Here is a 26759-nt window from a genome sequence, read left to right as displayed (position 1 = left end):
AAGTTTTGAAATTCAGTTTGACAAAGTCCCCTTCTAAAAAATGATAGATTTCCTTGTTTTTATGCCATGGACTGATATTATACAGAAAAATGGTGTTCCTTCCAGCATGGTTCAGAGAGTTATAGAGCCACCGCCAAGTAGGAAGGAGGTTTTTCTTGACAGCACATGGTGGCTTATCACCATACTTAGACACTCACTGAATGATCATATTTTCTCCAATAATCTGTTTCTAATCTGTCATTTCAAGTTGGTAAGACATTCAGAACAGGTTACAATGTTAAATCACCTGGTTGATAGTCTTAGTAAGCGTTTTTGTCAGTACACGAGACAAGAATACAGCATTTGAGATAATGATCTTATGCAGCAGAGTAAGCTGAAGGAGTCAATCAGAGAACAATGTTGTGTAAACTTGGCTGCGACGAGGATGGGACTTGAACCCACGCGTGCAGAGCACAATGGATTAGCAGTCCATCGCCTTGACCACTCGGCCACCTCGTCCTATTCAGAGGTAAGTTTATCTCCTCAAATTGAAATTTTTCCTGTTCTAAAGAGAGTTGTTACAATGGTGACAAGGGGCTGTGGACCCCAGAAGAAGATACAACTATTGCTGACAAAAAAGGTTTCTAACCCATGCGTGCAGACCACAGTTGGTTATCATTTCTTTACTGGAGACCAATTTAGGGGACTACAAGACTCTAACTAATGTTTTCTGGTTTTGTACCTGCTCACATAGGCAACTGGCCTTGCTTGTGTTTCTTGAAGATGCTACACTGGTCGTCCAAGAGGCTTCTTTAAATCCAAAAGACTTGTGGGAGGTTTCAGGTAATTAATCTCTCTAGGATCTTCACCTATACGCAGAGTTGTTGTGTTAAACATGCAGGTTGTTTAACCCCCCACAAACTGGTGGGGTGTGGGACCTCTTGAGTCAAGGTGTGTTTAGCACCTCACTATAGTGTGAGTCATTAGGGTTACACGCAATGTGAAGATATGCAAAGGGCCAGAGAGTGGAAATACCTCTCGCATCCCACTACTAAGTTAGAAGAGGATCTGGAAAGAGACTTGACAGGTTTTCAAGAAACCAAAGCAAGACTATGCACAGCTGTGTGCAGAGGTTTGATACCGAGAAGTTTCATCTTGAGGTAGAAGTAAATAGATGTCACTCACAAGAAGCAATTGAGGGTTCAATAGTGGAGAATGTGGGCATCGATCCCACTACCTCTCACATGCAAAGCGAGCGCTCTACCATTTGAGCTAATCCCCCTGTGAAAGGGTGGTTTCTGTGGCAAGTCCTCACAACCTGCTCAGCATGTATGTTCTGTCCTAAAATGTATCACATTGCCTAGACAAATGAATGAAGTCTCTCATCACAGGCCCTAAGGGGAGACTGGCCAAGTGAGTGATTTACAGAGATCTCAGGAGATGGGGAATTAGCTCAAATGGTAGAGCGCTCGCTTAGCATGCGAGAAGTAGTGGGATCGATGCCCACATTCTCCATAAAATTTGTTATATCTTGATTTAAGTCTGGTAGAGAAAGTTTTGAAATTCAGTTTGACAAAGTCCCCTTCTTTCTTTCTTTCTTGAAGATGCTACACTGGTCGTCCAAGAGGCTTCTTTAAATCCAAAAGACTTGTGGGAGGTTTCAGGTAATTAATCTCTCTAGGATCTTCACCTATACGCAGAGTTGTTGTGTTAAACATGCAGGTTGCTTAACCCCCCACAAACTGGTGGGGTGTGGGACCTCTTGAGTCAAGGTGTGTTTAGCACCTCACTATAGTGTGAGTCATTAGGGTTACACGCAATGTGAAGATATGCAAAGGGCCAGAGAGTGGAAATACCTCTCGCGTCCCACTACTAAGTTAGAACTTAAAGAGGATCTGGAAAGATTGAATGAAGTCTCTCATCACAGGCCCTCCGGGGAGACTGGCCAAGTGAGTGATTTATAGAGATCTCAGTAGATGGGGAACTTAAAGAGGATCTGGAAAGGTTTTCAAGAAACCAAAGCAAGACTATGCACAGCTGTGTGCAGAGGTTTGATACCGAGAAGTTTCATCTTGAGGTAGAAGTAAATAGATGTCACTCACAAGAAGCAATTGAGGGTTCAATAGTGGAGAATGTGGGCATCGATCCCACTACCTCTCACATGCAAAGCGAGCGCTCTACCATTTGAGCTAATCCCCCTGTGAAAGGGTGGTTTCTGTGGCAAGTCCTCACAACCTGCTCAGCATGTATGTTCTGTCCTAAAATGTATCACATTGCCTAGACAAATGAATGAAGTCTCTCATCACAGGCCCTAGGGGGAGACTGGCCAAGTGAGTGATTTACAGAGATCTCAGGAGATGGGGAATTAGCTCAAATGGTAGAGCGCTCGCTTCGCATGCGAGAAGTAGTGGGATCGATGCCCACATTCTCCAGAAAATTTGTTATTTCTTGATTTAAGTCTGGTAGAGAAAGTTTTGAAATTCAGTTTGACAAAGTCCCCTTCTAAAAAATGATAGATTTCCTTGTTTTTATGCCATGGACTGATATTATACAGAAAAATGGTGTTCCTTCCAGCATGGTTCAGAGAGTTATAGAGCCACCGCCAAGTAGGAAGGAGGTTTTTCTTGACAGCACATGGTGGCTTATCACCATACATAGACACTCACTGAATGATCATATTTTCCACAATAATCTGTTTCTAATCTGTCATTTCAAGTTGGTAAGACATTCAGAACAGGTTACAATGTTAAATCACCTGGTTGATAGTCTTAGTAAGCGTTTTTGTCAGTACACGAGACAAGAATACAGCATTTGAGATAATGATCTTATGCAGCAGAGTAAGCTGAAGGAGTCAATTAGAGAACAATATTGTGTAAACTTGGCTGCGACGAGGATGGGACTCGAACCCACGCGTGCAGAGTACAATGGATTAGCAGTCCATCGCCTTGACCTCTCGGCCACCTCGTCCTATTCAGAGGTAAGTTTATCTCCTCAAATTGAAATTTTTCCTGTTCTAAAGAGAGTTGTTACAATGGTGACAAGTGGCTGTGGACCCCAGAGGAAGATAAAACTATTGCTGACAAAAAAGGTTTCTAACCCATGCGTGCAGACCACAGTTGGTTATCATTTCTTTACTGGAGACCAATTTAGGGGACTACAGGACTCTAACTAATGTTTTCTGGTTTTGTACCTGCTCACATAGGCAACTGGCCTTGCTTGTGTTTCTTGAAGATGCTACACTGGTCGTCCAAGAGGCTTCTTTAAATCCAAAAGACTTGTGGGAGGTTTCAGGTAATTAATCTCTCTAGGATCTTCACCTATACGCAGAGTTGTTGTGTTAAACATGCAGGTTGTTTAACCCCCCACAAACTGGTGGGGTGTGGGACCTCTTGAGTCAAGGTGTGTTTAGCACCTCACTATAGTGTGAGTCATTAGGGTTACACGCAATGTGAAGATATGCAAAGGGCCAGAGAGTGGAAATACCTCTCGCGTCAAACTACTAAGTTAGAACTTAAAGAGGATCTAGAAAGACACTTGACAGGTTTTCAAGAAACCAAAGCAAGACTATGCACAGCTGTGTGCAGAGGTTTGATACCGAGAAGTTTCATCTTGAGGTAGAAGTAAATAGATGTCACTCACAAGAAGCAATTGAGGGTTCAATAGTGGAGAATGTGGGCATCGATCCCACTACCTCTCACATGCAAAGCGAGCGCTCTAACATTTGAGCTAATCCCCCTGTGAAAGGGTGGTTTCTGTGGCAAGACCTCACAACCTGCTCAGCATGTATGTTCTGTCCTAAAATGTATCACATTGCCTAGACAAATGAATGAAGTCTCTCATCACAGGCCCTAAGGGGAGACTGGCCAAGTGAGTGATTTACAGTGATTTCAGTAGATGGGGAATTAGCTCAAATGCTAGAGCGCTCGCTTAGCATGCGAGAAGTAGTGGGATCGATGCCCACATTCTCCATAAAATTTGTTATATCTTGATTTAAGTCTGGTAGAGAAAGTTTTGAAATTCAGTTTGACAAAGTCCCCTTCTTTCTTTCTTTCTTGAAGATGCTACACTGGTCGTCCAAGAGGCTTCTTTAAATCCAAAAGACTTGTGGGAGGTTTCAGGTAATTAATCTCTCTAGGATCTTCACCTATACGCAGAGTTGTTGTGTTAAACATGCAGGTTGTTTAACCCCCCACAAACTGGTGGGGTGTGGGACCTCTTGAGTCAAGGTGTGTTTAGCACCTCACTATAGTGTGAGTCATTAGGGTTACACGCAATGTGAAGATATGCAAAGGGCCAGAGAGTGGAAATACCTCTCGCGTCCCACTACTAAGTTAGAACTTAAAGAGGATCTGGAAAGATTGAATGAAGTCTCTCATCACAGGCCCTCCAGGGAGACTGGCCAAGTGAGTGATTTATAGAGATCTCAGTAGATGGGGAACTTAAAGAGGATCTGGAAAGGTTTTCAAGAAACCAAAGCAAGACTATGCACAGCTGTGTGCAGAGGTTTGATACCGAGAAGTTTCATCTTGAGGTAGAAGTAAATAGATGTCACTCACAAGAAGCAATTGAGGGTTCAATAGTGGAGAATGTGGGCATCGATCCCACTACCTCTCACATGCAAAGCGAGCGCTCTACCATTTGAGCTAATCCCCCTGTGAAAGGGTGGTTTCTGTGGCAAGTCCTCACAACCTGCTCAGCATGTATGTTCTGTCCTAAAATGTATCACATTGCCTAGACAAATGAATGAAGTCTCTCATCACAGGCCCTAGGGGGAGACTGGCCAAGTGAGTGATTTACAGAGATCTCAGGAGATGGGGAATTAGCTCAAATGGTAGAGCGCTCGCTTCGCATGCGAGAAGTAGTGGGATCGATGCCCACATTCTCCAGAAAATTTGTTATTTCTTGATTTAAGTCTGGTAGAGAAAGTTTTGAAATTCAGTTTGACAAAGTCCCCTTCTAAAAAATGATAGATTTCCTTGTTTTTATGCCATGGACTGATATTATACAGAAAAATGGTGTTCCTTCCAGCATGGTTCAGAGAGTTATAGAGCCACCGCCAAGTAGGAAGGAGGTTTTTCTTGACAGCACATGGTGGCTTATCACCATACATAGACACTCACTGAATGATCATATTTTCCACAATAATCTGTTTCTAATCTGTCATTTCAAGTTGGTAAGACATTCAGAACAGGTTACAATGTTAAATCACCTGGTTGATAGTCTTAGTAAGCGTTTTTGTCAGTACACGAGACAAGAATACAGCATTTGAGATAATGATCTTATGCAGCAGAGTAAGCTGAAGGAGTCAATTAGAGAACAATATTGTGTAAACTTGGCTGCGACGAGGATGGGACTCGAACCCACGCGTGCAGAGTACAATGGATTAGCAGTCCATCGCCTTGACCTCTCGGCCACCTCGTCCTATTCAGAGGTAAGTTTATCTCCTCAAATTGAAATTTTTCCTGTTCTAAAGAGAGTTGTTACAATGGTGACAAGTGGCTGTGGACCCCAGAGGAAGATAAAACTATTGCTGACAAAAAAGGTTTCTAACCCATGCGTGCAGACCACAGTTGGTTATCATTTCTTTACTGGAGACCAATTTAGGGGACTACAGGACTCTAACTAATGTTTTCTGGTTTTGTACCTGCTCACATAGGCAACTGGCCTTGCTTGTGTTTCTTGAAGATGCTACACTGGTCGTCCAAGAGGCTTCTTTAAATCCAAAAGACTTGTGGGAGGTTTCAGGTAATTAATCTCTCTAGGATCTTCACCTATACGCAGAGTTGTTGTGTTAAACATGCAGGTTGTTTAACCCCCCACAAACTGGTGGGGTGTGGGACCTCTTGAGTCAAGGTGTGTTTAGCACCTCACTATAGTGTGAGTCATTAGGGTTACACGCAATGTGAAGATATGCAAAGGGCCAGAGAGTGGAAATACCTCTCGCGTCAAACTACTAAGTTAGAACTTAAAGAGGATCTGGAAAGACACTTGACAGGTTTTCAAGAAACCAAAGCAAGACTATGCACAGCTGTGTGCAGAGGTTTGATACCGAGAAGTTTCATCTTGAGGTAGAAGTAAATAGATGTCACTCACAAGAAGCAATTGAGGGTTCAATAGTGGAGAATGTGGGCATCGATCCCACTACCTCTCACATGCAAAGCGAGCGCTCTACCATTTGAGCTAATCCCCCTGTGAAAGGGTGGTTTCTGTGGCAAGATCTCACAACCTGCTCAGCATGTATGTTCTGTCCTAAAATGTATCACATTGCCTAGACAAATGAATGAAGTCTCTCATCACAGGCCCTAAGGGGAGACTGGCCAAGTGAGTGATTTACAGAGATTTCAGTAGATGGGGAATTAGCTCAAATGCTAGAGCGCTCGCTTAGCATGCGAGAAGTAGTGGGATCGATGCCCACATTCTCCATAAAATTTGTTATATCTTGATTTAAGTCTGGTAGAGAAAGTTTTGAAATTCAGTTTGACAAAGTCCCCTTCTTTCTTTCTTTCTTGAAGATGCTACACTGGTCGTCCAAGAGGCTTCTTTAAATCCAAAAGACTTGTGGGAGGTTTCAGGTAATTAATCTCTCTAGGATCTTCACCTATACGCAGAGTTGTTGTGTTAAACATGCAGGTTGTTTAACCCCCCACAAACTGGTGGGGTGTGGGACCTCTTGAGTCAAGGTGTGTTTAGCACCTCACTATAGTGTGAGTCATTAGGGTTACACGCAATGTGAAGATATGCAAAGGGCCAGAGAGTGGAAATACCTCTCGCGTCCCACTACTAAGTTAGAACTTAAAGAGGATCTGGAAAGATTGAATGAAGTCTCTCATCACAGGCCCTCCGGGGAGACTGGCCAAGTGAGTGATTTATAGAGATCTCAGTAGATGGGGAACTTAAAGAGGATCTGGAAAGGTTTTCAAGAAACCAAAGCAAGACTATGCACAGCTGTGTGCAGAGGTTTGATACCGAGAAGTTTCATCTTGAGGTAGAAGTAAATAGATGTCACTCACAAGAAGCAATTGAGGGTTCAATAGTGGAGAATGTGGGCATCGATCCCACTACCTCTCACATGCAAAGCGAGCGCTCTACCATTTAAGCTAATCCCCCTGTGAAAGGGTGGTTTCTGTGGCAAGTCCTCACAACATGCTCAGCATGTATGTTCTGTCCTAAAATGTATCACATTGCCTAGACAAATGAATGAAGTCTCTCATCACAGGCCCTGAGGGGAGACTGGCCAAGTGAGTGATTTACAGAGATCTCAGGAGATGGGGAATTAGCTCAAATGGTAGAGCGCTCGCTTAGCATGCGAGAAGTAGTGGGATCGATGCCCACATTCTCCAGAAAATTTGTTATTTCTTGATTTAAGTCTGGTAGAGAAAGTTTTGAAATTCAGTTTGACAAAGTCCCCTTCTAAAAAATGATAGATTTCCTTGTTTTTATGCCATGGACTGATATTATACAGAAAAATGGTGTTCCTTCCAGCATGGTTCAGAGAGTTATAGAGCCACCGCCAAGTAGGAAGGAGGTTTTTCTTGACAGCACATGGTGGCTTATCACCATACATAGACACTCACTGAATGATCATATTTTCCCCAATAATCTGTTTCTAATCTGTCATTTCAAGTTGGTAAGACATTCAGAACAGGTTACAATGTTAAATCACCTGGTTGATAGTCTTAGTAAGCGTTTTTGTCAGTACACGAGACAAGAATACAGCATTTGAGATAATGATCTTATGCAGCAGAGTAAGCTGAAGGAGTCAATCAGAGAACAATATTGTGTAAACTTGGCTGCGACGAGGATGGGACTCGAACCCACGCGTGCAGAGCACAATGGATTAGCAGTCCATCGCCTTGACCACTCGGCCACCTCGTCCTATTCAGAGGTAAGTTTATCTCCTAAAATTGAAATTTTTCCTGTTCTAAAGAGAGTTGTTACAATGGTGACAAGGGGCTGTGGACCCCAGAAGAAGATAAAACTATTGCTGACAAAAAAGGTTTCTAACCCATGCGTGCAGACCACAGTTGGTTATCATTTCTTTACTGGAGACCAATTTAGGGGACTACGGGACTCTAACTAATGTTTTCTGGTTTTGTACCTGCTCACATAGGCAACTGGCCTTGCTTGTGTTTCTTGAAGATGCTACACTGGTCGTCCAAGAGGCTTCTTTAAATCCAAAAGACTTGTGGGAGGTTTCAGGTAATTAATCTCTCTAGGATCTTCACCTATACGCAGAGTTGTTGTGTTAAACATGCAGGTTGTTTAACCCCCCACAAACTGGTGGGGTGTGGGACCTCTTGAGTCAAGGTGTGTTTAGCACCTCACTATAGTGTGAGTCATTAGGGTTACACGCAATGTGAAGATATGCAAAGGGCCAGAGAGTGGAAATACCTCTCGCGTCCCACTACTAAGTTAGAACTTAAAGAGGATCTGGAAAGAGACTTGACAGGTTTTCAAGAAACCAAAGCAAGACTATGCACAGCTGTGTGCAGAGGTTTGATACCGAGAAGTTTCATGTTGAGGTAGAAGTAAATAGATGTCACTCACAAGAAGCAATTGAGGGTTCAATAGTGGAGAATGTGGGCATCGATCCCACTACCTCTCACATGCAAAGCGCGCGCTCTACCATTTGAGCTAATCCCCCTGTGAAAGCGTGGTTTCTGTGGCAAGACCTCACAACCTGCTCAGCATGTATGTTCTGTCCTAAAATGTATCACATTGCCTAGACAAATGAATGAAGTCTCTCATCACAGGCCCGAAGGGGAGACTGGCCAAATGAGTGATTTACAGAGATTTCAGTAGATGGGGAATTAGCTCAAATGCTAGAGCGCTCGCTTAGCATGCGAGAAGTAGTGGGATCGATGCCCACATTCTCCATAAAATTTGTTATATCTTGATTTAAGTCTGGTAGAGAAAGTTTTGAAATTCAGTTTGACAAAGTCCCCTTCTTTCTTTCTTTCTTGAAGATGCTACACTGGTCGTCCAAGAGGCTTCTTTAAATCCAAAAGACTTGTGGGAGGTTTCAGGTAATTAATCTCTCTAGGATCTTCACCTATACGCAGAGTTGTTGTGTTAAACATGCAGGTTGTTTAACCCCCCACAAACTGGTGGGGTGTGGGACCTCTTGAGTCAAGGTGTGTTTAGCACCTCACTATAGTGTGAGTCATTAGGGTTACACGCAATGTGAAGATATGCAAAGGGCCAGAGAGTGGAAATACCTCTCGCGTCCCACTACTAAGTTAGAACTTAAAGAGGATCTGGAAAGAGACTTGACAGGTTTTCAAGAAACCAAAGCAAGACTATGCACAGCTGTGTGCAGAGGTTTGATACCGAGAAGTTTCATGTTGAGGTAGAAGTAAATAGATGTCACTCACAAGAAGCAATTGAGGGTTCAATAGTGGAGAATGTGGGCATCGATCCCACTACCTCTCACATGCAAAGCGCGCGCTCTACCATTTGAGCTAATCCCCCTGTGAAAGGGTGGTTTCTGTGGCAAGACCTCACAACCTGCTCAGCATGTATGTTCTGTCCTAAAATGTATCACATTGCCTAGACAAATGAATGAAGTCTCTCATCACAGGCCCTAAGGGGAGACTGGCCAAGTGAGTGATTTACAGAGATTTCAGTAGATGGGGAATTAGCTCAAATGCTAGAGGGCTCGCTTAGCATGCGAGAAGTAGTGGGATCGATGCCCACATTCTCCATAAAATTTGTTATATCTTGATTTAAGTCTGGTAGAGAAAGTTTTGAAATTCAGTTTGACAAAGTCCCCTTCTTTCTTTCTTTCTTGAAGATGCTACACTGGTCGTCCAAGAGGCTTCTTTAAATCCAAAAGACTTGTGGGAGGTTTCAGGTAATTAATCTCTCTAGGATCTTCACCTATACGCAGAGTTGTTGTGTTAAACATGCAGGTTGTTTAACCCCCCAAAAACTGGTGGGGTGTGGGACCTCTTGAGTCAAGGTGTGTTTAGCACCTCACTATAGTGTGAGTCATTAGGGTTACACGCAATGTGAAGATATGCAAAGGGCCAGAGAGTGGAAATACCTCTCGCGTCCCACTACTAAGTTAGAACTTAAAGAGGATCTGGAAAGATTGAATGAAGTCTCTCATCACAGGCCCTCCGGGGAGACTGGCCAAGTGAGTGATTTATAGAGATCTCAGTAGATGGGGAACTTAAAGAGGATCTGGAAAGGTTTTCAAGAAACCAAAGCAAGACTATGCACAGCTGTGTGCAGAGGTTTGATACCGAGAAGTTTCATCTTGAGGTAGAAGTAAATAGATGTCACTCACAAGAAGCAATTGAGGGTTCAATAGTGGAGAATGTGGGCAATCGATCCCACTACCTCTCACATGCAAAGCGAGCGCTCTACCATTTGAGCTAATCCCCCTGTGAAAGGGTGGTTTCTGTGGCAAGTCCTCACAACCTGCTCAGCATGTATGTTCTGTCCTAAAATGTATCACATTGCCTAGACAAATGAATGAAGTCTCTCATCACAGGCCCTAAGGGGAGACTGGCCAAGTGAGGGATTTACAGAGATCTCAGGAGATGGGGAATTAGCTCAAATGGTAGAGCGCTCGCTTAGCATGCGAGAAGTAGTGGGATCGATGCCCACATTCTCCAGAAAATTTGTTATTTCTTGATTTAAGTCTGGTAGAGAAAGTTTTGAAATTCAGTTTGACAAAGTCCCCTTCTAAAAAATGATAGATTTCCTTGTTTTTATGCCATGGACTGATATTATACAGAAAAATGGTGTTCCTTCCAGCATGGTACAGAGAGTTATAGAGCCACCGCCAAGTAGGAAGGAGGTTTTTCTTGACAGCACATGGTGGCTTATCACCATACTTAGACACTCACTGAATGATCATATTTTCCCCAATAATCTGTTTCTAATCTGTCATTTCAAGTTGGTAAGACATTCAGAACAGGTTACAATGTTAAATCACCTGGTTGATAGTCTTAGTAAGCGTTTTTGTCAGTACACGAGACAAGAATACAGCATTTGAGATAATGATCTTATGCAGCAGAGTAAGCTGAAGGAGAACAATATTGTGTAAACTTGGCTGCGACGAGGATGGGACTCGAACCCACGCGTGCAGAGCACAATGGATTAGCAGTCCATCGCCTTGACCACTCGGCCACCTCGTCCTATTCAGAGGTAAGTTTATCTCCTCAAATTGAAATTTTTCCTGTTCTAAAGAGAGTTGTTACAATGGTGACAAGTGGCTGTGGACCCCAGAAGAAGATAAAGCTATTGCTGACAAAAAAGGTTTCTAACCCATGCGTGCAGACCACAGTTGGTTATCATTTCTTTACTGGAGACCAATTTAGGGGACTACAGGACTCTAACTAATGTTTTCTGGTTTTGTACCTGCTCACATAGGCAACTGGCCTTGCTTGTGTTTCTTGAAGATGCTACACTGGTCGTCCAAGAGGCTTCTTTAAATCCAAAAGACTTGTGGGAGGTTTCAGGTAATTAATCTCTCTAGGATCTTCACCTATACGCAGAGTTGTTGTGTTAAACATGCAGGTTGTTTAACCCCCCACAAACTGGTGGGGTGTGGGACCTCTTGAGTCAAGGTGTGTTTAGCACCTCACTATAGTGTGAGTCATTAGGGTTACACGCAATGTGAAGATATGCAAAGGGCCAGAGAGTGGAAATACCTCTCGCGTCCCACTACTAAGTTAGAACTTAAAGAGGATCTGGAAAGAGACTTGACAGGTTTTCAAGAAACCAAAGCAAGACTATGCACAGCTGTGTGCAGAGGTTTGATACCGAGAAGTTTCATCTTGAGGTAGAAGTAAATAGATGTCACTCACAAGAAGCAATTGAGGGTTCAATAGTGGAGAATGTGGGCATCGATCCCACTACCTCTCACATGCAAAGCGAGCGCTCTACCATTTGAGCTAATCCCCCTGTGAAAGGGTGGTTTCTGTGGCAAGTCCTCACAACCTGCTCAGCATGTATGTTCTGTCCTAAAACGTATCACATTGCCTAGACAAATGAATGAAGTCTCTCATCACAGGCCCTAAGGGGAGACTGGCCAAGTGAGTGATTTACAGAGATCTCAGGAGATGGGGAATTAGCTCAAATGGTAGAGCGCTCGCTTAGCATGCGAGAAGTAGTGGGATCGATGCCCACATTCTCCAGAAAATTTGTTATTTCTTGATTTAAGTCTGGTAGAGAAAGTTTTGAAATTCAGTTTGACAAAGTCCCCTTCTAAAAAATGATAGATTTCCTTGTTTTTATGCCATGGACTGATATTATACAGAAAAATGGTGTTCCTTCCAGCATGGTTCAGAGAGTTATAGAGCCACCGCCAAGTAGGAAGGAGGTTTTTCTTGACAGCACATGGTGGCTTATCACCATACATAGACACTCACTGAATGATCATATTTTCCCCAATAATCTGTTTCTAATCTGTCATTTCAAGTTGGTAAGACATTCAGAACAGGTTACAATGTTAAATCACCTGGTTGATAGTCTTAGTAAGCGTTTTTGTCAGTACACGAGACAAGAATACAGCATTTGAGATAATGATCTTATGCAGCAGAGTAAGCTGAAGGAGTCAATCAGAGAACAATATTGTGTAAACTTGGCTGCGACGAGGATGGGACTCGAACCCACGCGTGCAGAGCACAATGGATTAGCAGTCCATCGCCTTGACCACTCGGCCACCTCGTCCTATTCAGAGGTAAGTTTATCTCCTCAAATTGAAATTTTTCCTGTTCTAAAGAGAGTTGTTACAATGGTGACAAGGGGCTGTGGACCCCAGAAGAAGATAAAACTATTGCTGACAAAAAAGGTTTCTAACCCATGCGTGCAGACCACAGTTGGTTATCATTTCTTTACTGGAGACCAATTTAGGGGACTACGGGACTCTAACTAATGTTTTCTGGTTTTGTACCTGCTCACATAGGCAACTGGCCTTGCTTGTGTTTCTTGAAGATGCTACACTGGTCGTCCAAGAGGCTTCTTTAAATCCAAAAGACTTGTGGGAGGTTTCAGGTAATTAATCTCTCTAGGATCTTCACCTATACGCAGAGTTGTTGTGTTAAACATGCAGGTTGTTTAACCCCCCACAAACTGGTGGGGTGTGGGACCTCTTGAGTCAAGGTGTGTTTAGCACCTCACTATAGTGTGAGTCATTAGGGTTACACGCAATGTGAAGATATGCAAAGGGCCAGAGAGTGGAAATACCTCTCGCGTCCCACTACTAAGTTAGAACTTAAAGAGGATCTGGAAAGAGACTTGACAGGTTTTCAAGAAACCAAAGCAAGACTATGCACAGCTGTGTGCAGAGGTTTGATACCGAGAAGTTTCATCTTGAGGTAGAAGTAAATAGATGTCACTCACAAGAAGCAATTGAGGGTTCAATAGTGGAGAATGTGGGCATCGATCCCACTACCTCTCACATGCAAAGCGAGCGCTCTACCATTTGAGCTAATCCCCCTGTGAAAGGGTGGTTTCTGTGGCAAGATCTCACAACCTGCTCAGCATGTATGTTCTGTCCTAAAATGTATCACATTGCCTAGACAAATGAATGAAGTCTCTCATCACAGGCCCTAAGGGGAGACTGGCCAAGTGAGTGATTTACAGAGATTTCAGTAGATGGGGAATTAGCTCAAATGCTAGAGCGCTCGCTTAGCATGCGAGAAGTAGTGGGATCGATGCCCACATTCTCCATAAAATTTGTTATATCTTGATTTAAGTCTGGTAGAGAAAGTTTTGAAATTCAGTTTGACAGAGTCCCCTTCTTTCTTTCTTTCTTGAAGATGCTACACTGGTCGTCCAAGAGGCTTCTTTAAATCCAAAAGACTTGTGGGAGGTTTCAGGTAATTAATCTCTCTAGGATCTTCACCTATACGCAGAGTTGTTGTGTTAAACATGCAGGTTGTTTAACCCCCCACAAACTGGTGGGGTGTGGGACCTCTTGAGTCAAGGTGTGTTTAGCACCTCACTATAGTGTGAGTCATTAGGGTTACACGCAATGTGAAGATATGCAAAGGGCCAGAGAGTGGAAATACCTCTCGCGTCCCACTACTAAGTTAGAACTTAAAGAGGATCTGGAAAGATTGAATGAAGTCTCTCATCACAGGCCCTCCGGGGAGACTGGCCAAGTGAGTGATTTATAGAGATCTCAGTAGATGGGGAACTTAAAGAGGATCTGGAAAGGTTTTCAAGAAACCAAAGCAAGACTATGCACAGCTGTGTGCAGAGGTTTGATACCGAGAAGTTTCATCTTGAGGTAGAAGTAAATAGATGTCACTCACAAGAAGCAATTGAGGGTTCAATAGTGGAGAATGTGGGCATCGATCCCACTACCTCTCACATGCAAAGCGAGCGCTCTACCATTTAAGCTAATCCCCCTGTGAAAGGGTGGTTTCTGTGGCAAGTCCTCACAACATGCTCAGCATGTATGTTCTGTCCTAAAATGTATCACATTGCCTAGACAAATGAATGAAGTCTCTCATCACAGGCCCTAAGGGGAGACTGGCCAAGTGAGTGATTTACAGAGATTTCAGTAGATGGGGAATTAGCTCAAATGCTAGAGCGCTCGCTTAGCATGCGAGAAGTAGTGGGATCGATGCCCACATTCTCCATAAAATTTGTTATATCTTGATTTAAGTCTGGTAGAGAAAGTTTTGAAATTCAGTTTGACAAAGTCCCCTTCTTTCTTTCTTTCTTGAAGATGCTACACTGGTCGTCCAAGAGGCTTCTTTAAATCCAAAAGACTTGTGGGAGGTTTCAGGTAATTAATCTCTCTAGGATCTTCACCTATACGCAGAGTTGTTGTGTTAAACATGCAGGTTGTTTAACCCCCCACAAACTGGTGGGGTGTGGGACCTCTTGAGTCAAGGTGTGTTTAGCACCTCACTATAGTGTGAGTCATTAGGGTTACACGCAATGTGAAGATATGCAAAGGGCCAGAGAGTGGAAATACCTCTCGCGTCCCACTACTAAGTTAGAACTTAAAGAGGATCTGGAAAGAGACTTGACAGGTTTTCAAGAAACCAAAGCAAGACTATGCACAGCTGTGTGCAGAGGTTTGATACCGAGAAGTTTCATGTTGAGGTAGAAGTAAATAGATGTCACTCACAAGAAGCAATTGAGGGTTCAATAGTGGAGAATGTGGGCATCGATCCCACTACCTCTCACATGCAAAGCGCGCGCTCTACCATTTGAGCTAATCCCCCTGTGAAAGCGTGGTTTCTGTGGCAAGACCTCACAACCTGCTCAGCATGTATGTTCTGTCCTAAAATGTATCACATTGCCTAGACAAATGAATGAAGTCTCTCATCACAGGCCCTAAGGGGAGACTGGCCAAGTGAGTGATTTACAGAGATTTCAGTAGATGGGTAATTAGCTCAAATGCTAGAGGGCTCGCTTAGCATGCGAGAAGTAGTGGGATCGATGCCCACATTCTCCATAAAATTTGTTATATCTTGATTTAAGTCTGGTAGAGAAAGTTTTGAAATTCAGTTTGACAAAGTCCCCTTCTTTCTTTCTTTCTTGAAGATGCTACACTGGTCGTCCAAGAGGCTTCTTTAAATCCAAAAGACTTGTGGGAGGTTTCAGGTAATTAATCTCTCTAGGATCTTCACCTATACGCAGAGTTGTTGTGTTAAACATGCAGGTTGTTTAACCCCCCAAAAACTGGTGGGGTGTGGGACCTCTTGAGTCAAGGTGTGTTTAGCACCTCACTATAGTGTGAGTCATTAGGGTTACACGCAATGTGAAGATATGCAAAGGGCCAGAGAGTGGAAATACCTCTCGCGTCCCACTACTAAGTTAGAACTTATAGAGGATCTGGAAAGATTGAATGAAGTCTCTCATCACAGGCCCTCCGGGGAGACTGGCCAAGTGAGTGATTTATAGAGATCTCAGTAGATGGGGAACTTAAAGAGGATCTGGAAAGGTTTTCAAGAAACCAAAGCAAGACTATGCACAGCTGTGTGCAGAGGTTTGATACCGAGAAGTTTCATCTTGAGGTAGAAGTAAATAGATGTCACTCACAAGAAGCAATTGAGGGTTCAATAGTGGAGAATGTGGGCAATCGATCCCACTACCTCTCACATGCAAAGCGAGCGCTCTACCATTTGAGCTAATCCCCCTGTGAAAGGGTGGTTTCTGTGGCAAGTCCTCACAACCTGCTCAGCATGTATGTTCTGTCCTAAAATGTATCACATTGCCTAGACAAATGAATGAAGTCTCTCATCACAGGCCCTAAGGGGAGACTGGCCAAGTGAGGGATTTACAGAGATCTCAGGAGATGGGGAATTAGCTCAAATGGTAGAGCGCTCGCTTAGCATGCGAGAAGTAGTGGGATCGATGCCCACATTCTCCAGAAAATTTGTTATTTCTTGATTTAAGTCAGGTAGAGAAAGTTTTGAAATTCAGTTTGACAAAGTCCCCTTCTAAAAAATGATAGATTTCCTTGTTTTTATGCCATGGACTGATATTATACAGAAAAATGGTGTTCCTTCCAGCATGGTACAGAGAGTTATAGAGCCACCGCCAAGTAGGAAGGAGGTTTTTCTTGACAGCACATGGTGGCTTATCACCATACTTAGACACTCACTGAATGATCATATTTTCCCCAATAATCTGTTTCTAATCTGTCATTTCAAGTTGGTAAGACATTCAGAACAGGTTACAATGTTAAATCACCTGGTTGATAGTCTTAGTAAGCGTTTTTGTCAGTACACGAGACAAGAATACAGCATTTGAGATAATGATCTTATGCAGCAGAGTAAGCTGAAGGAGAACAATATTGTGTAAACTTGGCTGCGACGAGGATGGGACTCGAACCCACGCGTGCAGAGCACAATGGATTAGCAGTCCATCGCCTTGACCACTCGGCCACCTCGTCCTATTCAGAGGTAAGTTTATCTCCTCAAATTGAAATTTTTCCTGTTCTAAAGAGAGTTGTTACAATGGTGACAAGTGGCTGTGGACCCCAGAAGAAGATAAAGCTATTGCTGACAAAAAAGGTTTCTAACCCATGCGTGCAGACCACAGTTGGTTATCATTTCTTTACTGGAGACCAATTTAGGGGACTACAGGACTCTAACTAATGTTTTCTGGTTTTGTACCTGCTCACATAGGCAACTGGCCTTGCTTGTGTTTCTTGAAGATGCTACACTGGTCGTCCAAGAGGCTTCTTTAAATCCAAAAGACTTGTGGGAGGTTTCAGGTAATTAATCTCTCTAGGATCTTCACCTATACGCAGAGTTGTTGTGTTAAACATGCAGGTTGTTTAACCCCCCACAAACTGGTGGGGTGTGGGACCTCTTGAGTCAAGGTGTGTTTAGCACCTCACTATAGTGTGAGTCATTAGGGTTACACGCAATGTGAAGATATGCAAAGGGCCAGAGAGTGGAAATACCTCTCGCGTCCCACTACTAAGTTAGAACTTAAAGAGGATCTGGAAAGAGACTTGACAGGTTTTCAAGAAACCAAAGCAAGACTATGCACAGCTGTGTGCAGAGGTTTGATACCGAGAAGTTTCATCTTGAGGTAGAAGTAAATAGATGTCACTCACAAGAAGCAATTGAGGGTTCAATAGTGGAGAATGTGGGCATCGATCCCACTACCTCTCACATGCAAAGCGAGCGCTCTACCATTTGAGCTAATCCCCCTGTGAAAGGGTGGTTTCTGTGGCAAGTCCTCACAACCTGCTCAGCATGTATGTTCTGTCCTAAAACGTATCACATTGCCTAGACAAATGAATGAAGTCTCTCATCACAGGCCCTAAGGGGAGACTGGCCAAGTGAGTGATTTACAGAGATCTCAGGAGATGGGGAATTAGCTCAAATTGTAGAGCGCTCGCTTAGCATGCGAGAAGTAGTGGGATCGATGCCCACATTCTCCAGAAAATTTGTTATTTCTTGATTTAAGTCTGGTAGAGAAAGTTTTGAAATTCAGTTTGACAAAGTCCCCTTCTAAAAAATGATAGATTTCCTTGTTTTTATGCCATGGACTGATATTATACAGAAAAATGGTGTTCCTTCCAGCATGGTTCAGAGAGTTATAGAGCCACCGCCAAGTAGGAAGGAGGTTTTTCTTGACAGCACATGGTGGCTTATCACCATACATAGACACTCACTGAATGATCATATTTTCCCCAATAATCTGTTTCTAATCTGTCATTTCAAGTTGGTAAGACATTCAGAACAGGTTACAATGTTAAATCACCTGGTTGATAGTCTTAGTAAGCGTTTTTGTCAGTACACGAGACAAGAATACAGCATTTGAGATAATGATCTTATGCAGCAGAGTAAGCTGAAGGAGTCAATCAGAGAACAATATTGTGTAAACTTGGCTGCGACGAGGATGGGACTCGAACCCACGCGTGCAGAGCACAATGGATTAGCAGTCCATCGCCTTGACCACTCGGCCACCTCGTCCTATTCAGAGGTAAGTTTATCTCCTCAAATTGAAATTTTTCCTGTTCTAAAGAGAGTTGTTACAATGGTGACAAGGGGCTGTGGACCCCAGAAGAAGATAAAACTATTGCTGACAAAAAAGGTTTCTAACCCATGCGTGCAGACCACAGTTGGTTATCATTTCTTTACTGGAGACCAATTTAGGGGACTACGGGACTCTAACTAATGTTTTCTGGTTTTGTACCTGCTCACATAGGCAACTGGCCTTGCTTGTGTTTCTTGAAGATGCTACACTGGTCGTCCAAGAGGCTTCTTTAAATCCAAAAGACTTGTGGGAGGTTTCAGGTAATTAATCTCTCTAGGATCTTCACCTATACGCAGAGTTGTTGTGTTAAACATGCAGGTTGTTTAACCCCCCACAAACTGGTGGGGTGTGGGACCTCTTGAGTCAAGGTGTGTTTAGCACCTCACTATAGTGTGAGTCATTAGGGTTACACGCAATGTGAAGATATGCAAAGGGCCAGAGAGTGGAAATACCTCTCGCGTCCCACTACTAAGTTAGAACTTAAAGAGGATCTGGAAAGAGACTTGACAGGTTTTCAAGAAACCAAAGCAAGACTATGCACAGCTGTGTGCAGAGGTTTGATACCGAGAAGTTTCATCTTGAGGTAGAAGTAAATAGATGTCACTCACAAGAAGCAATTGAGGGTTCAATAGTGGAGAATGTGGGCATCGATCCCACTACCTCTCACATGCAAAGCGAGCGCTCTACCATTTGAGCTAATCCCCCTGTGAAAGGGTGGTTTCTGTGGCAAGATCTCACAACCTGCTCAGCATGTATGTTCTGTCCTAAAATGTATCACATTGCCTAGACAAATGAATGAAGTCTCTCATCACAGGCCCTAAGGGGAGACTGGCCAAGTGAGTGATTTACAGAGATTTCAGTAGATGGGGAATTAGCTCAAATGCTAGAGCGCTCGCTTAGCATGCGAGAAGTAGTGGGATCGATGCCCACATTCTCCATAAAATTTGTTATATCTTGATTTAAGTCTGGTAGAGAAAGTTTTGAAATTCAGTTTGACAAAGTCCCCTTCTTTCTTTCTTTCTTGAAGATGCTACACTGGTCGTCCAAGAGGCTTCTTTAAATCCAAAAGACTTGTGGGAGGTTTCAGGTAATTAATCTCTCTAGGATCTTCACCTATACGCAGAGTTGTTGTGTTAAACATGCAGGTTGTTTAACCCCCCACAAACTGGTGGGGTGTGGGACCTCTTGAGTCAAGGTGTGTTTAGCACCTCACTATAGTGTGAGTCATTAGGGTTACACGCAATGTGAAGATATGCAAAGGGCCAGAGAGTGGAAATACCTCTCGCGTCCCACTACTAAGTTAGAACTTAAAGAGGATCTGGAAAGATTGAATGAAGTCTCTCATCACAGGCCCTCCGGGGAGACTGGCCAAGTGAGTGATTTATAGAGATCTCAGTAGATGGGGAACTTAAAGAGGATCTGGAAAGGTTTTCAAGAAACCAAAGCAAGACTATGCACAGCTGTGTGCAGAGGTTTGATACCGAGAAGTTTCATCTTGAGGTAGAAGTAAATAGATGTCACTCACAAGAAGCAATTGAGGGTTCAATAGTGGAGAATGTGGGCATCGATCCCACTACCTCTCACATGCAAAGCGAGCGCTCTACCATTTAAGCTAATCCCCCTGTGAAAGGGTGGTTTCTGTGGCAAGTCCTCACAACATGCTCAGCATGTATGTTCTGTCCTAAAATGTATCACATTGCCTAGACAAATGAATGAAGTCTCTCATCACAGGCCCTGAGGGGAGACTGGCCAAGTGAGTGATTTACAGAGATCTCAGGAGATGGGGAATTAGCTCAAATGGTAGAGCGCTCGCTTAGCATGCGAGAAGTAGTGGGATCGATGCCCACATTCTCCAGAAAATTTGTTATTTCTTGATTTAAGTCTGGTAGAGAAAGTTTTGAAATTCAGTTTGACAAAGTCCCCTTCTAAAAAATGATAGATTTCCTTGTTTTTATGCCATGGACTGATATTATACAGAAAAATGGTGTTCCTTCCAGCATGGTTCAGAGAGTTATAGAGCCACCGCCAAGTAGGAAGGAGGTTTTTCTTGACAGCACATGGTGGCTTATCACCATACATAGACACTCACTGAATGATCATATTTTCCACAATAATCTGTTTCTAATCTGTCATTTCAAGTTGGTAAGACATTCAGAACAGGTTACAATGTTAAATCACCTGGTTGATAGTCTTAGTAAGCGTTTTTGTCAGTACACGAGACAAGAATACAGCATTTGAGATAATGATCTTATGCAGCAGAGTAAGCTGAAGGAGTCAATCAGAGAACAATATTGTGTAAACTTGGCTGCGACGAGGATGGGACTCGAACCCACGCGTGCAGAGCACAATGGATTAGCAGTCCATCGCCTTGACCACTCGGCCACCTCGTCCTATTCAGAGGTAAGTTTATCTCCTAAAATTGAAATTTTTCCTGTTCTAAAGAGAGTTGTTACAATGGTGACAAGGGGCTGTGGACCCCAGAAGAAGATAAAACTATTGCTGACAAAAAAGGTTTCTAACCCATGCGTGCAGACCACAGTTGGTTATCATTTCTTTACTGGAGACCAATTTAGGGGACTACGGGACTCTAACTAATGTTTTCTGGTTTTGTACCTGCTCACATAGGCAACTGGCCTTGCTTGTGTTTCTTGAAGATGCTACACTGGTCGTCCAAGAGGCTTCTTTAAATCCAAAAGACTTGTGGGAGGTTTCAGGTAATTAATCTCTCTAGGATCTTCACCTATACGCAGAGTTGTTGTGTTAAACATGCAGGTTGTTTAACCCCCCACAAACTGGTGGGGTGTGGGACCTCTTGAGTCAAGGTGTGTTTAGCACCTCACTATAGTGTGAGTCATTAGGGTTACACGCAATGTGAAGATATGCAAAGGGCCAGAGAGTGGAAATACCTCTCGCGTCCCACTACTAAGTTAGAACTTAAAGAGGATCTGGAAAGAGACTTGACAGGTTTTCAAGAAACCAAAGCAAGACTATGCACAGCTGTGTGCAGAGGTTTGATACCGAGAAGTTTCATGTTGAGGTAGAAGTAAATAGATGTCACTCACAAGAAGCAATTGAGGGTTCAATAGTGGAGAATGTGGGCATCGATCCCACTACCTCTCACATGCAAAGCACGCGCTCTACCATTTGAGCTAATCCCCCTGTGAAAGCGTGGTTTCTGTGGCAAGACCTCACAACCTGCTCAGCATGTATGTTCTGTCCTAAAATGTATCACATTGCCTAGACAAATGAATGAAGTCTCTCATCACAGGCCCTAAGGGGAGACTGGCCAAGTGAGTGATTTACAGAGATTTCAGTAGATGGGTAATTAGCTCAAATGCTAGAGGGCTCGCTTAGCATGCGAGAAGTAGTGGGATCGATGCCCACATTCTCCATAAAATTTGTTATATCTTGATTTAAGTCTGGTAGAGAAAGTTTTGAAATTCAGTTTGACAAAGTCCCCTTCTTTCTTTCTTTCTTGAAGATGCTACACTGGTCGTCCAAGAGGCTTCTTTAAATCCAAAAGACTTGTGGGAGGTTTCAGGTAATTAATCTCTCTAGGATCTTCACCTATACGCAGAGTTGTTGTGTTAAACATGCAGGTTGTTTAACCCCCCACAAACTGGTGGGGTGTGGGACCTCTTGAGTCAAGGTGTGTTTAGCACCTCACTATAGTGTGAGTCATTAGGGTTACACGCAATGTGAAGATATGCAAAGGGCCAGAGAGTGGAAATACCTCTCGCGTCCCACTACTAAGTTAGAACTTAAAGAGGATCTGGAAAGAGACTTGACAGGTTTTCAAGAAACCAAAGCAAGACTATGCACAGCTGTGTGCAGAGGTTTGATACCGAGAAGTTTCATGTTGAGGTAGAAGTAAATAGATGTCACTCACAAGAAGCAATTGAGGGTTCAATAGTGGAGAATGTGGGCATCGATCCCACTACCTCTCACATGCAAAGCGCGCGCTCTACCATTTGAGCTAATCCCCCTGTGAAAGCGTGGTTTCTGTGGCAAGACCTCACAACCTGCTCAGCATGTATGTTCTGTCCTAAAATGTATCACATTGCCTAGACAAATGAATGAAGTCTCTCATCACAGGCCCTAAGGGGAGACTGGCCAAGTGAGTGATTTACAGAGATTTCAGTAGATGGGTAATTAGCTCAAATGCTAGAGGGCTCGCTTAGCATGCGAGAAGTAGTGGGATCGATGCCCACATTCTCCATAAAATTTGTTATATCTTGATTTAAGTCTGGTAGAGAAAGTTTTGAAATTCAGTTTGACAAAGTCCCCTTCTTTCTTTCTTTCTTGAAGATGCTACACTGGTCGTCCAAGAGGCTTCTTTAAATCCAAAAGACTTGTGGGAGGTTTCAGGTAATTAATCTCTCTAGGATCTTCACCTATACGCAGAGTTGTTGTGTTAAACATGCAGGTTGTTTAACCCCCCACAAACTGGTGGGGTGTGGGACCTCTTGAGTCAAGGTGTGTTTAGCACCTCACTATAGTGTGAGTCATTAGGGTTACACGCAATGTGAAGATATGCAAAGGGCCAGAGAGTGGAAATACCTCTCGCGTCCCACTACTAAGTTAGAACTTAAAGAGGATCTGGAAAGAGACTTGACAGGTTTTCAAGAAACCAAAGCAAGACTATGCACAGCTGTGTGCAGAGGTTTGATACCGAGAAGTTTCATGTTGAGGTAGAAGTAAATAGATGTCACTCACAAGAAGCAATTGAGGGTTCAATAGTGGAGAATGTGGGCATCGATCCCACTACCTCTCACATGCAAAGCGCGCGCTCTACCATTTGAGCTAATCCCCCTGTGAAAGCGTGGTTTCTGTGGCAAGACCTCACAACCTGCTCAGCATGTATGTTCTGTCCTAAAATGTATCACATTGCCTAGACAAATGAATGAAGTCTCTCATCACAGGCCCTAAGGGGAGACTGGCCAAGTGAGTGATTTACAGAGATTTCAGTAGATGGGTAATTAGCTCAAATGCTAGAGGGCTCGCTTAGCATGCGAGAAGTAGTGGGATCGATGCCCACATTCTCCATAAAATTTGTTATATCTTGATTTAAGTCTGGTAGAGAAAGTTTTGAAATTCAGTTTGACAAAGTCCCCTTCTTTCTTTCTTTCTTGAAGATGCTACACTGGTCGTCCAAGAGGCTTCTTTAAATCCAAAAGACTTGTGGGAGGTTTCAGGTAATTAATCTCTCTAGGATCTTCACCTATACGCAGAGTTGTTGTGTTAAACATGCAGGTTGTTTAACCCCCCACAAACTGGTGGGGTGTGGGACCTCTTGAGTCAAGGTGTGTTTAGCACCTCACTATAGTGTGAGTCATTAGGGTTACACGCAATGTGAAGATATGCAAAGGGCCAGAGAGTGGAAATACCTCTCGCGTCCCACTACTAAGTTAGAACTTAAAGAGGATCTGGAAAGAGACTTGACAGGTTTTCAAGAAACCAAAGCAAGACTATGCACAGCTGTGTGCAGAGGTTTGATACCGAGAAGTTTCATGTTGAGGTAGAAGTAAATAGATGTCACTCACAAGAAGCAATTGAGGGTTCAATAGTGGAGAATGTGGGCATCGATCCCACTACCTCTCACATGCAAAGCGCGCGCTCTACCATTTGAGCTAATCCCCCTGTGAAAGCGTGGTTTCTGTGGCAAGACCTCACAACCTGCTCAGCATGTATGTTCTGTCCTAAAATGTATCACATTGCCTAGACAAATGAATGAAGTCTCTCATCACAGGCCCTAAGGGGAGACTGGCCAAGTGAGTGATTTACAGAGATTTCAGTAGATGGGTAATTAGCTCAAATGCTAGAGGGCTCGCTTAGCATGCGAGAAGTAGTGGGATCGATGCCCACATTCTCCATAAAATTTGTTATATCTTGATTTAAGTCTGGTAGAGAAAGTTTTGAAATTCAGTTTGACAAAGTCCCCTTCTTTCTTTCTTTCTTGAAGATGCTACACTGGTCGTCCAAGAGGCTTCTTTAAATCCAAAAGACTTGTGGGAGGTTTCAGGTAATTAATCTCTCTAGGATCTTCACCTATACGCAGAGTTGTTGTGTTAAACATGCAGGTTGTTTAACCCCCCAAAAACTGGTGGGGTGTGGGACCTCTTGAGTCAAGGTGTGTTTAGCACCTCACTATAGTGTGAGTCATTAGGGTTACACGCAATGTGAAGATATGCAAAGGGCCAGAGAGTGGAAATACCTCTCGCGTCCCACTACTAAGTTAGAACTTAAAGAGGATCTGGAAAGATTGAATGAAGTCTCTCATCACAGGCCCTCCGGGGAGACTGGCCAAGTGAGTGATTTATAGAGATCTCAGTAGATGGGGAACTTAAAGAGGATCTGGAAAGGTTTTCAAGAAACCAAAGCAAGACTATGCACAGCTGTGTGCAGAGGTTTGATACCGAGAAGTTTCATCTTGAGGTAGAAGTAAATAGATGTCACTCACAAGAAGCAATTGAGGGTTCAATAGTGGAGAATGTGGGCAATCGATCCCACTACCTCTCACATGCAAAGCGAGCGCTCTACCATTTGAGCTAATCCCCCTGTGAAAGGGTGGTTTCTGTGGCAAGTCCTCACAACCTGCTCAGCATGTATGTTCTGTCCTAAAATGTATCACATTGCCTAGACAAATGAATGAAGTCTCTCATCACAGGCCCTAAGGGGAGACTGGCCAAGTGAGGGATTTACAGAGATCTCAGGAGATGGGGAATTAGCTCAAATGGTAGAGCGCTCGCTTAGCATGCGAGAAGTAGTGGGATCGATGCCCACATTCTCCAGAAAATTTGTTATTTCTTGATTTAAGTCTGGTAGAGAAAGTTTTGAAATTCAGTTTGACAAAGTCCCCTTCTAAAAAATGATAGATTTCCTTGTTTTTATGCCATGGACTGATATTATACAGAAAAATGGTGTTCCTTCCAGCATGGTACAGAGAGTTATAGAGCCACCGCCAAGTAGGAAGGAGGTTTTTCTTGACAGCACATGGTGGCTTATCACCATACTTAGACACTCACTGAATGATCATATTTTCCCCAATAATCTGTTTCTAATCTGTCATTTCAAGTTGGTAAGACATTCAGAACAGGTTACAATGTTAAATCACCTGGTTGATAGTGTTAGTAAGCGTTTTTGTCAGTACACGAGACAAGAATACAGCATTTGAGATAATGATCTTATGCAGCAGAGTAAGCTTTAGGAGTCAATTAGAGAACAATATTGTGTAAACTTGGTTGCGACGAGGATGGGACTCGATCCCACGCGTGCAGAGCACAATGGATTAGCAGTCCATCGCCTTGACCACTCGGCCACCTCGTCCTATTCAGAGGTAAGTTTATCTCCTCAAATTGAAATTTTTCCTGTTCTAAAGAGAGTTGTTACAATGGTGACAAGTGGCTGTGGACCCCAGAAGAAGATAAAACTATTGCTGACAAAAAAGGTTTCTAACCCATGCGTGCAGACCACAGTTGGTTATCATTTCTTTACTGGAGACCAATTTAGGGGACTACAGGACTCTAACTAATGTTTTCTGGTTTTGTACCTGCTCACATAGGCAACTGGCCTTGCTTGTGTTTCTTGAAGATGCTACACTGGTCGTCCAAGAGGCTTCTTTAAATCCAAAAGACTTGTGGGAGGTTTCAGGTAATTAATCTCTCTAGGATCTTCACCTATACGCAGAGTTGTTGTGTTAAACATGCAGGTTGTTTAACCCCCCACAAACTGGTGGGGTGTGGGACCTCTTGAGTCAAGGTGTGTTTAGCACCTCACTATAGTGTGAGTCATTAGGGTTACACGCAATGTGAAGATATGCAAAGGGCCAGAGAGTGGAAATACCTCTCGCGTCCCACTACTAAGTTAGAACTTAAAGAGGATCTGGAAAGAGACTTGACAGGTTTTCAAGAAACCAAAGCAAGACTATGCACAGCTGTGTGCAGAGGTTTGATACCGAGAAGTTTCATCTTGAGGTAGAAGTAAATAGATGTCACTCACAAGAAGCAATTGAGGGTTCAATAGTGGAGAATGTGGGCATCGATCCCACTACCTCTCACATGCAAAGCGAGCGCTCTACCATTTGAGCTAATCCCCCTGTGAAAGGGTGGTTTCTGTGGCAAGTCCTCACAACCTGCTCAGCATGTATGTTCTGTCCTAAATTGTATCACATTGCCTAGACAAATGAATGAAGTCTCTCATCACAGGCCCTAAGGGGAGACTGGCCAAGTGAGTGATTTACAGAGATCTCAGTAGATGGGGAATTAGCTCAAATGGTAGAGCGCTCGCTTTGCATGCGAGAAGTAGTG

At 43.3% G+C, this 26759-nt stretch overlaps 10 non-coding genes across 10 annotated transcripts; all 10 read right to left on the bottom strand.

The window, feature by feature from the left end:
- Positions 1 to 416: 416 nt before the first annotated feature.
- On the bottom strand, positions 417 to 498 carry trnas-gcu (transfer RNA serine (anticodon GCU)). Its single transcript has one exon. It is a non-coding gene; the product is annotated as a tRNA-Ser (tRNA).
- A 2366-nt stretch (positions 499 to 2864) lies between these two features.
- Positions 2865 to 2946, bottom strand: trnas-gcu (transfer RNA serine (anticodon GCU)). The gene has a single exon. It is a non-coding gene; the product is annotated as a tRNA-Ser (tRNA).
- Positions 2947 to 5318: 2372 nt separating this feature from the next.
- trnas-gcu (transfer RNA serine (anticodon GCU)) lies at positions 5319 to 5400 on the bottom strand. Its single transcript has one exon. It is a non-coding gene; the product is annotated as a tRNA-Ser (tRNA).
- Positions 5401 to 7772: 2372 nt separating this feature from the next.
- Positions 7773 to 7854, bottom strand: trnas-gcu (transfer RNA serine (anticodon GCU)). Its single transcript has one exon. It is a non-coding gene; the product is annotated as a tRNA-Ser (tRNA).
- Positions 7855 to 11044: 3190 nt separating this feature from the next.
- On the bottom strand, positions 11045 to 11126 carry trnas-gcu (transfer RNA serine (anticodon GCU)). Its single transcript has one exon. It is a non-coding gene; the product is annotated as a tRNA-Ser (tRNA).
- Positions 11127 to 12581: 1455 nt separating this feature from the next.
- Positions 12582 to 12663, bottom strand: trnas-gcu (transfer RNA serine (anticodon GCU)). The gene has a single exon. It is a non-coding gene; the product is annotated as a tRNA-Ser (tRNA).
- A 4107-nt stretch (positions 12664 to 16770) lies between these two features.
- On the bottom strand, positions 16771 to 16852 carry trnas-gcu (transfer RNA serine (anticodon GCU)). The gene has a single exon. It is a non-coding gene; the product is annotated as a tRNA-Ser (tRNA).
- Positions 16853 to 18307: 1455 nt separating this feature from the next.
- On the bottom strand, positions 18308 to 18389 carry trnas-gcu (transfer RNA serine (anticodon GCU)). Its single transcript has one exon. It is a non-coding gene; the product is annotated as a tRNA-Ser (tRNA).
- Positions 18390 to 20761: 2372 nt separating this feature from the next.
- On the bottom strand, positions 20762 to 20843 carry trnas-gcu (transfer RNA serine (anticodon GCU)). The gene has a single exon. It is a non-coding gene; the product is annotated as a tRNA-Ser (tRNA).
- Positions 20844 to 25697: 4854 nt separating this feature from the next.
- Positions 25698 to 25779, bottom strand: trnas-gcu (transfer RNA serine (anticodon GCU)). Its single transcript has one exon. It is a non-coding gene; the product is annotated as a tRNA-Ser (tRNA).
- Positions 25780 to 26759: the final 980 nt, after the last annotated feature.

The sequence above is a fragment of the Limanda limanda genome, chromosome 17 (assembly GCF_963576545.1).
Source record: "Limanda limanda chromosome 17, fLimLim1.1, whole genome shotgun sequence".
NCBI classification, from domain to species: domain Eukaryota; kingdom Metazoa; phylum Chordata; class Actinopteri; order Pleuronectiformes; family Pleuronectidae; genus Limanda; species Limanda limanda.
This window is presented reverse-complemented; position numbering and strand designations above follow the sequence as displayed.